General features: G+C 43.9%; 1 protein-coding gene across 1 annotated transcript in view; it reads left to right on the forward strand.

The window, feature by feature from the left end:
* Window positions 1-15,220, forward strand: part of dnhd1 (dynein heavy chain domain 1) — a 283,483-nt gene that overhangs the window by 106,187 nt on the left and 162,076 nt on the right. The window lies entirely within an intron of this gene.

Genomic DNA, 15,220 nt, shown 5'->3' on the forward strand with positions numbered 1-15,220 from the left:
CTTTTTACACAATTTCTTGGTACCTTTAACAGACGGTGCCATCTCAGAAATTTCTTTGTGAGAGCCCCATTCAGATGACTTGTCTCTCTGGTTCGCTGGGCAGTTAGCTCTGACTAATTTTGAAAATGCCCTTCCTTTTTTTATATCCCCAAGACCCATACCTTCTCATGTTGTCAGTACAATAAAATTCAAATTCAGTTGGTTTTTGGTATCCTGGGTATGATTTAAATTAATTAGTTAAATTCAACTACAGTTGCCTTAACATCAAAACACACTCCAAGCTGATTATCACATATTATCAATTCTCAGCACTATCTGCACCTGTCAGCTAGTCACAGACACACGTGCTGTCACAATCTGTCAGCTCAGAAAAGGCACCTCTTTCTTAAAGTGACTGTGCATTCTTTTGACTTCATAACAGTACTGATTACAAAGCTGTGCACTGTCATCTCTAAGTGAGAGAAAGAGGCTGTTTTCAAACACAGAATGAATGTGCATTCTAAAGAAACTCTGCATTTCATTAATGCCATGTCATTAACGCCATGTCATGTATCTCAGGGGAGATGATGGTGTGGTGATTTTATCCCTCAATTTTTATTGATCCAGGAATTCGGCTAATGTTCTTGGCACCTTGGTTCAAATCCTGCCAGGGCAGATATTGGAATTTGAATTCAATTTCTTTTTCAAATCTTGATTTGATTTGATTTACTCTTGTCAGATGTACCAAAATACAGTGAAAAGTTTTGTTTTGCCTTTATTACAGGCAGATCATACCATTGAAAGATCAACGGGTAATTGAACAGAGCAAAAAATTACAAAGTAACGGCTGCAAAAAGGTGCACCAAAGGATAGAATATAGCATTCAGTTTGAAGTTTGAGAGGTCCATTTAGAAGTCTGGTAACAGCGGGGAAGAAGCTGATCTTGAATCTGTTGATTCATGTGTTTAAGCTTTTGTATCTACTGTCCAATGAAAAGGTTCGAAGAGATAATAATGATGGTGGGGGTGGGGGGGGGGGGGGGTCTCTGATTATATCAGTTGCTTCTCCACAGAAACGAGGTGTAAGTGGAGTCAATGGATGGAAGGTTGACTTCATGATGGACTGGGCTATGTTCACCACTCTCTGTAGTTTCCTATGATCCTGGGCAGAGCAATTGCCATACCAAGCCGTGATACATCCAGATAAAATGCTTTCTGTGGTGCATCTGTAAAAGTTGGTGAGGGTCCTTTATCACTAAACTAGACCCTTTTTTTTTCTAAAGGCTGTTCCTTGGATCAAGGAGACTCTGCCCTTGATTTTTTTCAGAGGGCTAATAAACCAGCCCGGGCTCAGATCAATCTGGTTTGGTACAGAGACTAAAATGATTTTGAGAGGCCAAAGTGGTCATGTTTTAGAAGTGATCTGTATAATGAAAGGGAAGTGGTCAGCTCTCCAGCTGAGCTGAGCAATTTTAGTTCAGTCTTGAACTGGGAAGTTGAACAGAGAGCTGTTTGGAAACTCTCTTGTTTCTGCATTTCAACTTCAACCTGTAAGCATGTATTCCATTTATAGTGGTTTTTAAAGGGAGCTTGCTTATTGGGACTGTTGTGTACAATTGGAACAGCATAATTAAATCTAGTTGGATAAACTGAATTCTGTAGGGGTTCTTCATTCTGTTCTTTGAGTTTCATTGTGTAATTCTATGAATAAATTTTTGTCTGTTTTAAACTTGGGAGTCAACCTCGCTAATTTATTCCGGGTAATTTTCACTGTGCACTTACCGAAACAAATTGTAAAGTTATGGGTCTGGGCTGCCTGCTTAAGAATTTTTTGAGTGGTCTGGCCTAGTCCATAACAGATTGGAGGCTTTTTGCGGGATCTTAACCAGCGAGTGGTAAGTGCTAGCATCTTTATTTCAGCTGTTGGTTTGGATGGGTAGACAAAGCTTGGGATAGTAACGGCTCTTTTAGCTGCCAGAAGTTTTCTGGAAGTGGATGTGGTGACTTTGGGAGTTTTGCAAAAAGTGAATAAGACCAAGCTGCAGGAATTAGCTGACCAGCTGGAATTGGAGCTGCCTGCTTCTGTGAGGAAAGGAGAGATAATTAAGCAGTAGCCCAGCATTTAAACTTGCTGGAGAAACCATCAGAATCTATAGAGATGGCAAGAATTCAATTACAAATGAAGCAGCTTGAGTTTGAGGTGAGAGATAAGGAAAGGGCAGCAGAAATGAAACAGGTTGAGTTACGATTAGAAGCAGAAAAGAGGTAAAAAGAGCAGCAGAACAGAGAGAGAAAGAGAGCAATAAAAGAGAGGGAAAAAGAGTGAGCAGAGAAAGAAAAAGAGAGAACTTTTGAACTTCAAAAACTGACACTTAAAAAGGAAAGTCAGCTTAAAAGGCTGGAGATAAAGGCAGAGGGTAGGGTTAGTGAGGAAGAGAGTGAGGATGAGCAAGTCCCTGGTAGTCAGAAACCTAATGAGAAACTGTTTAAGTATGTTCAAGAATTGCCTAAATTTGATGAGAAGGATGTGGAAGCCTTCTTCATCTCATTTGAAGAGGTGGCTAAACAAATGCAGTGGCCAGTGGCAATGTGGGTTTTATTGATCCAAATGAAACCTGTAGGTAGGGTGAATGAGGTATTCACATCACTGTCAGAAAAGGGATCTGGGGAGGGTGAGGAGGTGAAAAAAAGCCATTTTAAATGCACATGAACTTGCACCAGAAGCCAAAGGCACATTTCAGGAATCTAAAGAGGGAGCCTGGTCAAACCGATATTGAGTTTGAAAGGATAAAAGTGTAATTTCGATAAATGGATAAAAACTTTAAAATTTGAGCAAACCTATGATGCCTTTAGAGAGGTTATTATTTTGGACTACTGCCTGAAGTAGTGCGCAATCCTGTGGAAGAGCAGAGAGTTAAAACAGCAAGGTTACCAGCTGAAGTGGCTGACAATTATGAGCTGGTCTATAAAACTCAAGTTTGGCTTCCAGAATCAATTTCAGTCCACGAGGGATAGAAATTGGAGCAAAGAGAAATCCTCACTTGGAAATGGAAAGGTAGATCTCAGTGAAGATCATAAGGAGAACTTACCGCAGAGTGAAAACGAAACCCTGGAGGGGGACAAAAAAGTTAAAAAAAACTCCAGTGTTTTCATTGTGATAATGGGTCACACAAAATCGCAGTGTTGGTGGGCTAGGAGAAAGCCAGATGTAGGAAAACCAGACAAACCTCAAAGTTTTGTTGGACTAGTAACAAAAAGCACAAGGGAAGTTAGACAACTGCCTCAGAGTGTACAAGATGATCAGAGATCGATTAGGGAAGAAGCAGGGGTAAAGTTTATTCACATAGGCCAGGAGTAGCAGGTCATAATATTAAGGGACACAGGATCCTCTCAGTCTGTGATGCGGAAGGATGAGGAGATTATTGCCAGAAAAGGTATTGGGAGCAGGAATTCATGGTGAGACAACAAGTGCTCAATAATATAAAGTGAGGCTAGAGAGTCCAGAGAAGAGTGGAGAATTTGTGGTCGGAGTACTGGACAACCTCTCAGCTCTAGGAATACAATTTATCCTTGTAAATGATATAGCTGATTCACTAGTAGGCGTGCTGCCTACTCTAGTTGCAAAGCCAGTGGAGATGCAGGCAACTGAAGACATGGAAAATGTTTATCTAGGAATTTTGGGAGTTTAGACACTTTAACTCCCCCTCCCACTCTGCCAAGGACATGCAGGCCCTTGGCCTCCTCCATCGTCAGACTATGGCAACACGACGCCTGAAGGAAGAGCGCCTCATCTTCCAACCTAGGAACCCTCCAACCACAAGGGATGAATGCAGATTTCTCCAGCTTTCTCATTTCCCCTCCCCCCACCTTTTCTCAGTCCCAACCCTCAGACTCAGCACCGCCTTCTTGACCTGCAATCTTCTTCCCGACCTCTCCGTCCCCACCCCCACTCTGGCCTATCACCCTCACCTTAACCTCCTTCCACCTATCGTATTTCCAATGCCCCTCCCCCAAGTCCCTCCTCCCTACCTTTTATCTTAGCCTGCTTGGCACACCCTCCTCACTCCTGAAGAAGGGCTTATGCCCGAAACGTCGATTCTCCTGTTCCTTTGAAGCTGCCTGAACTGCTGCACTTTTCCAGCAACACATTTTTAAGCTCTGATCTCCAGCATCTGCAATCCTCACTTTCTCCATAGAGATTTTAGTACCAGATGACTGGAGGATTGCAAATGTTGTGACATGTTCAATAAGGGCAGTAGGGATGACCCAGGTAATTATAGACCAGTGAGTCTTACGTCTGTTGCAGGAAAGGTTTTGGAAAGGATTGTAAGAGATAAGATTTGTAATTATCTAGCAAGCAACAATTTGATTTCAGATAGTCAACATGGTTTTGTCAAGGGCAGGTCATGTCTTACAAACCCCATTGAGTTTTTTGAGAAGATGACCAAGCATGTGGATGAAGGTGAGGCAGTTGACGTGGTGTACATGGACTCCAGTAAAGCCTTTAATAAGGTTCTACATGGTAGGCTGTTGGAGAAAATAGGCAAAAGTGAGGGCAGAAGATGCTGGAAACCAGAGTTTAGATCAGAGTGGCGCTGGAAAATCGCAGCAGGTCAGGCAGCATCCGAGGAGCAGGAAAATCAATGTTTTGGGCAAAAGCCTGTATTCCTGATGAAGGGCTTTTGCCCAATACGCCGATTTTCCTGCTCCTTGGATGTTGCCTGATCTGTTGGAGAAAATGTAGAGGCATGGGATTGAGGGTGATTTAGCAGTTTGGATTAGAAACTCGCTCTCTGTAAGAATGCAGTGAGTGGTGGTTGATGGAAAATATTCAGCCTGGGGTCCGGTTACTAGTGGTGTGCCACAAGGATCTGTTTTGGGACCACTGCTGTTTGTTATTTTTATAAATGACTTGGACGCAGGCATAGGTGGATGGATTAGTAAATTTGCAGGTGACACTAAAGTCGGTGGAGTAGTGGACAGTGTGGAAGAATGTTACAGGTTGCAGGGGGACTTGGATAAACTGCAGAATTGGGCTGAGAGGTGGCAAATGGAGTTCAATGCAGATAAATGTGAAGTGATTCACTTTGGGAAGAATAATAGGAAAACAGAATACTGGGTCAATGGAAAGATTGTTGGTAATGTGGAGATGCAGAGGGATCTTGGAGTTCATGTACATAGATCCCTGAAAGTTGCCACCCAGGTGGATAGTGCTGTTAAGAAGGCATATGGTGTGTTTGGTTTTATTGGTAGAGGGATTGAGTTCTGGAGCTGCAATATTATGCTGCATCTATACAAAACGCTAGTGCAGCCACACATGGAATATTGTGTACAGTTCTGGTCACCATATTTCAGGAAGGATGTGGAAGCATTGGAAAAGGTGTAGAGGAGATTTACCAGGATGTTGCCTGGTCTGGAGGGAAGGTCTTATGAGGAAAGGCTGAGAGACTTGGTTCTGTTCTCATTGGAAAAGGAGGCTAAGAGGTGATTTGATAGAGACATACAAGATGATCAGAGGATTAGATAGGGTAGATAGTGAGAGTCTTTTTCCTAGGATGATGATGTCAACTTGTACGAGGGAGCATAGCTACAAATTGAGGGGTGATAGATTTAAGACAGATGTCAGAGAAAAATTCTTTGCTCAGAGAGTGGTAAAGGTATGGGATGTCCTGCCTGCCAATTTAGGCAAAAGTGAGGACTGCATATGCTGGAAACCAAAGTTTAGATCAGAGTGGTGCTGGAAAAGCACAGCATGTCAGGCAGCGTAGGAGGAGCAGGAAAATCGACATTTTGGGGAAAAACTTTTCATCAGGATGAAGGGCTTTTGTCCAAAACATTGATTTTCCTGCTCTTTGGATGCTGCCTGACCTGCTGTGCTTTTCCAGTACCACTCTGATCTAACCTCTGCCTGCCAGGAAGCTTGAAGCAATCCTTGGATGGGCACATGGATGATGTTGCGATAGTGTTGGGGGAATGGGCTTAGATTAGTTCACAGGTTGGTGCAACATCAAGGGCCAAAGGGCCTATTCTGCGCTGTATTGTTCTATGGTGTATTTAAGGAGCAAATAGGTAAACATCTTTAGCTCAACTAAACTGATTGAATTATAGCAGAACGCTGAGGAGTTAAAACAGTTCTGTCAGAAGGCATTTCCAGAGATGGAGAGTGAATGCATTCATGTCTTGAACAAGTACTTCTCTTCAGTATTTACGAACGAGAGGGACTGTATTGTTGAAGAGGAGAGTGTGAAACGGACTGATAAGCTAGAAGAGATATCTGTTAGGAAGGAAGATGTGTTGGACATTTTGAACAACTTGAGGATAGACAAGTCCCCCGGGCCTGACGGGATATATCCTAGGATTATGTGGGAAGCAAGAGAGGAAATTGCAGTACCGTTGGCAATGATCTTCTCGTCTTCACTGGCAACGGGGGTGGTACCAGGGGACTGGAGAGTAGCGAATGTTGTGCCCCTGTTCAAAAAAGGGAATAGGGATAACCCCGGGAATTACAGGCCAGTTAGTCTTACTTCTGTGGTAGGCAAAGTAATGGAAAGGGTACTGAGGGATAGGATTTACGAGTATCTGGAACGGCACTGCTTGATTAGGGACAGCCAGCACGGATTTGTGAAGGGTAGGTCTTGCCTTACAAGTCTTATTGAATTCTTCGAGGAGGTGACCAAGCATGTGGATGAGGGTAGAGCAGTGGATGTAGTGTACATGGATTTTAGTAAGGCATTTGATAAGGTTCCCCATGGTAGGCTTATGCGGAAAGTCAGGAGGCATGGGATAGAGGGAAATTTGGCCAATTGGATAGAAAACTGGCTAACCGGTCGAAGTCAGAGAGTGGTAGTAGATGGTAAATATTCAGCATGGAGTCCAGTTACAAGTGGAGTTCCGCAGGGATCAGTTCTGGGTCCTCTGCTGTTTGTAATTTTTATTAATGACTTAGATGAGGGAGTCGAAGGGTGGGTCAGTAAATTTGCAGATGATACAAAGATAGGTGGAGTTGTGGACAGTGAGGAGGGCTGTTGTCGGCTGCAGAGGGACTTAGATATGATGCAGAGCTGGGCTGAGGAGTGGCAGATGGAGTTCAACCCTGCCAAGTGTGAAGTTGTCCATTTTGGAAGAACAAATAAGAATGCGGAATACAGGGTTAATGGTAGGGTTCTTGGTCAGGTGGAGGAACAGAGGGATCTTGGGGTCTATGTACATAGATCTTTGAAGGTTGCCACTCAGGTGGATAGAGTTTGTAAGAAGGCCTATGGAGTATTATCGTTCATTAGCAGAGGGATTGAATTCAAGAGTCGTGAGGTGATGTTGCAGCTGTACAGGACTTTGGTTAGGCCACATTTGGAGTACTGTGTGCAGTTCTGGTCGCCTCACTTTAGGAAAGATGTGGAAGCTTTGGAGAGGGTGCAGAGAAGATTTACCAGGATGTTGCCTGGAATGGAGAGTAGGTCGTACGAGGATAGGTTGAGAGTTCTCGGCCTTTTCTCGTTGGAACGGCGAAGGATGAGGGGTGACTTGATAGAGGTTTATAAGATGATCAGAGGAATAGATAGAGTAGACAGTCAGAAACTTTTTCCCCGGGTACAACAGAGTGTTACAAGGGGACATAAATTTAAGGTGAAGGGTGGAAGGTATAGGGGAGATGTCAGGGGTGGGTTCTTCACCCAGAGAGTGGTGGGGGCATGGAATGCGCTGCCCGTGGGAGTGGTAGAGTCAGATTCATTGGCGACCTTTAAGCGGCATTTGGATAGGTACATGGATGGGTGCTTAATCTAGGATAGAAGTTCGGCACAACATCGTGGGCCGAAGGGCCTGTTCTGTGCTGTATTGTTCTATGTTCTATGTTCTATGTGTAGTATTACTTAATAAATTATGTCTTAATGAGGAAATGGAGACCATCACACATTCAAGCAGGTGAGAAATGGGCAGAGATTCAACAAATTGTTGTGCCAGTAGGATATAGAAAGGAGGTGCTGCAAGTGATGCATGCACCACCACTTGGAGGTCATTTAGGAGTGAGGAAAACACAGGCCAAAATACAAAGGCACTTTTACTGGCCGGGCCAGCACAAGGATATAGTTGAAGTTTGCCAGAGATGTCATACATGTCAGCTGATCGGAAAACCACAGGCAGAAATAAAACCTGCACCTTTAATGTTCCAGCATTGGAAGAACCTTTCAAAAGAGTCCTGATTGATTGCATAGGTCCCCAACATCAAACAAAAAGTGGGAATATGTATTTATTAACAATAGTGGATGTGTCGACTAGATTTCCAAAGGCAATCCATTACGCAACGTCACAGCTAAAAGGGTTGTAGAAGAACTATTTAAATTTTTTAATAGATGTGGACTACCAATAAAAATCTAGTCAGATCAAGGATCAGACTTCAGATCCAAACTATTCAAGGAGGTTACGGATAACTTGGGAATAAAGCAATTTAAACCTACTGCGTACCACCTGGAATCGCAGGGAGCACTAGAGAGATGGCATCAAACACTAAAGACCATGTTGACGGTTTATGGTCAGGATTATCCAGGTGATTGAATTAAGGGAGTTCCGTTTGTACTTTTTGCGATCAGAGATGCATCAAATGAATCGATCAAATCCAATCCATTTGAAGTAATTTTTGCGCATGAAGTAAGAGGACTGATAAAATTGATTGTGGAGAAATTAATAAATCAGAATTCAGAGACCACTCATTTGGACGATGTGTCAAATTTTAGAGAACGATTAAATAGAACTGGAGAATTGGCTAGACAGCATTTAAAAGCATCACCATATACAATGAAACAGGAAACAGATAAGAAGTCATAAATTCACAATTCTGCAATTGGGGATAAGGTATTGATGTTACTTCCAGTGACAGGTGAGCCTTTAAAAGTCAGGTTTAGTAGACCTTGTCAAATCAAGAGGAAATTGAGTGAGGTAAACTACTTGATAAGGACTCCAGACAAGAAGAAATCGCATAGAGTGTGTCATGTGAATATGCTCAAAAGGTATTTTGATCGGGAAGGAAAGCAAGAGGAGAAGGTGTTAATGATTACAGCACAGAAGGAAGAACCAAGTTCAGAGGATTCTGAATTGGATATTCCTCAAATTAAATTGGGCAATGAGGAAGTTGTCAAAAATTGGGCTAAATTATTGAGTTACCTTCCACAAGAAAAATTGAAATGATCTGAAAGTTATTACTATCATATGGGGAGAAAAGTGGAAATAAACTGGCAAGTACTAACCTAATTGTGCATGATGTAGAAACAGGAGATGCTGTTCCGATTAAGCAACATCCTTATAGGCATAACCCTGTAAAGTTGGCACTGGTTCAGGAGGAGATAGAGCGCATGCTCCAAGATGGCATAATCAAAGTGAGTTACAGTGACTGGAGCTCACCCAGAGTCATGGTGCCAAAGCCAGATGGTTATGTGTGGACTATTGCAAAGTCAATGCCGTTACAAAGACTGATGCATATCCAATTCCACGGGTGGAGGACTGTGTCGAAAAAGTGGGACAAGCAACTTACATTTCTAAGTTGGACTTGCTCAGAGGTTATTGGCAAGTCCCACTGTCAGAGAGAGCAAAGGCAATTTCGGTTTTCATAACGCCAAATGGACTATACCAGTTCAAAGTCATGTCATTTGGTATGAAAAACGCTCCAGCCACATTTCAGAGACGGACTAATAAGGTCATTGCCGGATTACCCAACTGCGTTGGGTATATTGATGACCTGGTGATTTTTAGTCACACATGGAAGGAACATTGACAGCATTTATTGGACTTGTTCGATTGACTTCGGAAGGCAGGCTTGGTGGGAAACCGAGCTAAAAGTGAATTTGCCAAAGCCCAAGTCACCTTCCTAGGCCATCTTATGGACATGGACAAATGGCCCCACGAGATGCAAAAACGAAAGTAATTGGAGAACTTCCCACACCATCAACAAAAAAGCAGTACCATGGTTGCTGGGGTTGTGTGGATTTTACCTAAAATTTGTGCCGAACACACGGACCCTCTCATAGGCTTATACCCCTTTACACTCACATTCACACCCGTGTGCACACTCTCTCGCAGACATTCATAACACACGCACACATATAAGTTTGTGGGGTGAATTTGTACATGCAGAATTACATTTTACTTTGTTCAAACACTGCATGAATCCATAGAAGATTCTGTAAATCTGTATTTTAGATTAGAATCAGTCTAACCATTGTGTCACAAACAGTCTCACACAGGGCAGCTCACGCTGTAATGCATTATCTGGGCTGACACGACACCAATTGTTAAAGTTCACTTGATAATATAACTTCTAAAAATGTTTTGTGATTTACATATGAAAGAAAAGCTATGAACCTGCACTCCAAGGTCTCTTTGTTCAGCAACACTCCCTAGGACCTTACCATTAAGTGTGGAAGTCCTGCTAAGATTTGCTTTCCCAAAATGCAGCACCTCACATTTATCTGAATTAAACTCTGTCTGCCACTTCTCAGCCCATTGGCCCATCTTGTCAAGATCCTGTTGTAATCTGAGGATCTTGACCAGATGGGCCAATGGGCTGAGAAGTGGCAGATAGAGTTTAATTCAGATAAATGCGAGGTTCTGCATTTTGGGAAAGCAAATTTTAGCAGGACTTATACACTTAATGGTAAGGTCCTAGGGAGTGTTGCTGAACAAAGAGACCTTGGAGTGCAGGTTCATAGCTCCTTGAAAGTGGAGTCACAGGTAGATAGGATAGTGAAGAGGGCATTTGGTATGCTTTCATTTATTGGTCAGAGTATTGAGTACAGGAGTTGGGAGGTCATGTTGCGGCTGTACAGGACATTGGTTAGGCCACGGTTGGAATATTGCATGCAGTTCTGGTCTCCTTCCTATCGGAAAGATGTTGTGAAACTTGAAAGGGTTCAGAAAAGATTTACAAGGATGTTGCTAGGGTTGGAGGATTTGAACTACAGGGAGAGGCTGAACAGGCTGGGGCTGTTTTCCCTGGAGCGTCGGAGGCTGAGGGTTGACCTTATAGAGATTTACAAAATTATGAGGGGCATGTATAGGGTAAATAGGCAAAGTCTTTTCCCTGGGGTCGGGGAGTCCAGAAGTAGAGGGCATAGGTTTAGGGTGAGAGGGGAAAGATATAAAAGAGACATAAGGGGCAACTCTTTCACACAGATGGTGGTACGTGTATGGAATGAGCTGCCAGAGGAAGTGGTGAAGGCTGGTACAATTACAACATTTAAGAGGCTTTTGGATGTGTATATGAATAGGAAGGGTTTGGAGGGATATGGGCCGGGTGTTGGCAGGTGGGACTAGATTGGGTTGGGATATCTGGCCAGCATGGATGGGTTGGACCAAAGGGTCTGTTTCCATGCTGTCCACCTCTATGACTCTAACTGAAACTAACATGGTCATTCTAAAAGATGAGAGACTTAACAAACAATCCAGGTCTTTTTCTATATATAATTTCAGTTACATCACAATGTAAACTTTTGTTGTAAATTCTGTGTCTTACGATCTTTTACTCCACAACCATCTAATGAAGGAGCAGTGCTCCAAAAGCTAGTGCTTTCAAATAAACCTGTTGGACTATAACCTGGTATTGTGTGATTTTTAACTTTATCCACCCCAGTCCAACACCGGCATCTCCAAATCATGAATATGCATCATCCATTAACAATATTCTGAGGGTTACCATTGACCAGAAAATCAACTGGACCCACTGCATAAATAAAAACAGAAATTGCTGGTGAAACTCAGCAGGTCTGGCAACATCTGTGGGGAGAAAGCAGAGTTTATGTTTTGAGTCTGCTATTCTTCAGAACATCGAGACATTAATCCTTCTCAATTATTCCAGTCAATAAGAAAGACTTCATTTTTTGCTGAGGGAATTTAAAATAAATTCATTTGTGGGATCTGGCTGGCCAGCATTAATAGCCCATCCCTATTTGCCCTTGAGAAGGTGGGGGTGAGCTGCCTTCTTGAATCGCTGCAGTCCACCTGCTGTGGGTTGACCCACAATGCCAGTAGGGAGGGAATTCCAGGAATTTGACCCAATGACTGTGAAGGAATGGTGATATATTTCCAAGTCAGGGTGGTGAGTGGCTTGGAGGGGAACTTACCGTGGGAGGTGTTCCCAAGTACCTGCTGCCCTTGTCCTTCTCGGTGGAAGTGGTTGTGGGTTTGGAAGATGCTGTCTAAGGATTTTTGGTGAATTTCTGCAGTGTATCTTGTAGATGGTACACATTGCTGCAACACAGCACCGGTGGTGAGGGATTGAATATTTGTAGATGTGGTGCCAATCAAGTGTTTTGCTTTGTCCTGGATGTTGTCAAGCTTCTTGAGTGTTGTTGGAGCTGCACCTATCTAGAGAAGTGTGCCTTGTAGATAGTGGATAGACTTTGGGTATCAGGAGGTGAGTTACTCGCCGCAATATCCCTTGTCTCTGACCTGCTTTTGTAGCCACTGTGTTTATGTGGTGAGTCCAGTTAAGTTTCTAGTCAATAGTAACCCTGAGGATGTTGACAGTGGGGGGGATTCAGAGATGGTAGTACCGTTAAATGTCATGGGACAGTGGTTAGAGTGTCTTTTATTAGTGATGATCGTTGTCTGGCATTTGTGCGGCATGAACGCCACTTGTTGACCCAAGCCTTGTTGCCCAGATCTTGTTGCATTTGAGCACAGTGTTTCAGTATCTGAGAAGTTGCGAATGGTGCTGAACACTGTGCAATCATCAGCAAACATCCCCACTTCTGACCTTATAACAGAGGGAAGGTCATTGATGAAGCAGCTGAAGATGGTTGGGCTGAGGACATTCCCCTAAGGAACTCCTGCAGAGATGCCCTGGAGCTGAGATGACTGACCCTCCACAACCACAGCCATCTTCCTTTGTGCCAGGTATGACTCGAACCAGCAGAATTTCTGCCCCCGATACCCATTGATTTCAGTTTTTCCCAGGCTCCTTGATGGCGTACTCAGTCAAATGCAGCCTTGATGTCAAGGGCTGTCACTCTCCCCTCCCCTCTGGAATTCAGCTCTTTTGTCCATGTTTGAACCAACACTGTAATGAGATCAGGAGCTGAGTGGCCCTGGCAAAACCCAAACTGGGCATCACTGAGCTGGTGCTGCTTGATAGCCCTGTTGATGACCCCTTCCATCACTTTACTGATGATGGAGAGTAGACTAATTGGGTGGTAATTTGGCTGGGTTGGATTTGTCCTGCTTATTGTATACAGGACATACCTAGGTAATTTTCCAAACTGTCAGGTAGATGCCAGTGTTATAATTGTATTGGAAGAGCTTGGCTAGGGGAGTGGCATGTTCTGGAGCACACGTCTTCAGTGCTATTGCCGAAATGTTCTCAGGGCCCATAGCCTTTGCAGTGTCCAGTACCTCCATGCATTTCCTGCTATCACGTGGAGTGAATTGAATTGGCTGGAGACTGGTATCTGTGATGCTGGGGACCACTGGAGGAGCCGAGATAATCATCCACTCAGCACTTCTGACTGAAGATTGTTGCAAATGTATCAGCCTCGTCTTTTGCACTGATGTGCTGAGCTCCTCTATCATTGAGGATGGGGATATTTGTGGAGCTGCCTCCTTCATTGAGCTGTTTAATTGTCCACCACCATTCACCACTGGATGTGGAAGGACTGCAGAGCTTAGATCTGATCCATTGGTTGTGGGATCGCTTAGCTCTGTCTGTCACTTGCTGTTTATGCCGTTTCGCATGGAGGTAGTCCTGTTTGGTAACTTCACCAGGTGGGCACCTCATTTTTAGGTCTGCCTGATGCTGTTCCTGGCATGCCCTCCTGTACTCTCCATTGAACAAGGGTTGATCCCCTGGTTTGATGGTAATGGTTAAGTGGGGGATATGCTGGGTCATGAGGTTACAGATTGTGCTGGAGTACAGTTCTGCTGCTGTTGGTGGCCCACAGCGCCTGATGGATGCCCAGTCTTGAGCTGATAGATTGGTTTGAAGTCGGTCACATTTAGCATGGTAATAGTGCCACACAACACAATGGAGGTTACTCTCAATGTGAAAGTGGGACTTTGTCTCCACAAGGACTGTGTAACGGTCACTTTTTACCGATACTGTCATGGACAGATGCTTCTGCAGCCAGCAGGTTAATAAGGATGTGGTCAAGTATGTTTTTTTCCTCTTTTTGGTTCCTTCACCATCTGCTACAGACCCAGCCTAGCAGTTATATCCTTTAGGACCCAACCAGCTCGATCAATAATACTGCTGCTGAGCCAGTCTTGGTGATGGACAGTGAAATCCCCCACACAAAGTACTCTCGAAGTGTTGTTCAGCATGGAGGAGTACTGACTCATCAGCCAAGAGAGGACAGTACAATGCAATCAGCAGGAGGTTTCCTTGCCCATGTTTAACCTGTAGCCATGAGATTTTATGGGGTCTGGAGTCGAGGACTCCCAGGGCAACTCCCTCCCGAATGTATACCACTGTGCCACCACCTCTGCTGGGTCTGTCCTGCCGTGGGGATGGTGATGGTGGGTCTAGGGTGTTATCTGTAAGGTATGATTCCATAAGAATGATTATATCAAGCTGTTGCTTGCCTAGTCTATGAAACAGCTCTCCCAATTTCAACACTAGTCCCCAGATATTGGTAAGGAGGCCTTTGCATGGTCGACAGGGCTATTTGTGTTTTTGCCATTGTCTTTTCCGGTTCCAAGGTCGATGCCAGGTGGTCTGTCTGTTTTCATTTCTTTGTTGTGACTTTCTCGTATTGATGCAACTGAGTGGCTTGCTAGGCCATTTCAGGCAGTTGAGAGTCAACCACATTGATATGGCTCTGGAATCACATGTAGGCCAGACCAGGTAAAGATGGCAGGTTTCCTTCTCTAAAGGACATTAGTGAACCACATGGGTTTTTCCAACGGTCGACCATAGTTTCATGGCCATCACTTGACTCTTAATTTTCCCTGGAGCATCAGAGGCTGAGGGGTGACCTTATAGAGGTTTACAAAATTTGAGGGGCATAGATAAGGTAAATAGGCAAAGTCTTTTCTCCGGGGTGGGGGAGTCCAGAACTAGAAGGCATAGGCTTAGGATGAGAGAGGAAAGATATTAAAGAGATCTAAGGGGCCACTTTTTCACACAGAGGGTGGTACATGTATGCAATGAGCTGCCAGAGGAAATGGTGGAGGCTGGTACAATTGCAACAGATAAGAGGTGTTTGGCTGGGTATATGAATAGGAAGGGTTTGGAGGGATATGGGCCGGGTGCTGGCAGGTGG

This window comes from Chiloscyllium punctatum, chromosome 9, assembly GCF_047496795.1.
Source record: "Chiloscyllium punctatum isolate Juve2018m chromosome 9, sChiPun1.3, whole genome shotgun sequence".
Lineage (NCBI taxonomy): Eukaryota > Metazoa > Chordata > Chondrichthyes > Orectolobiformes > Hemiscylliidae > Chiloscyllium > Chiloscyllium punctatum.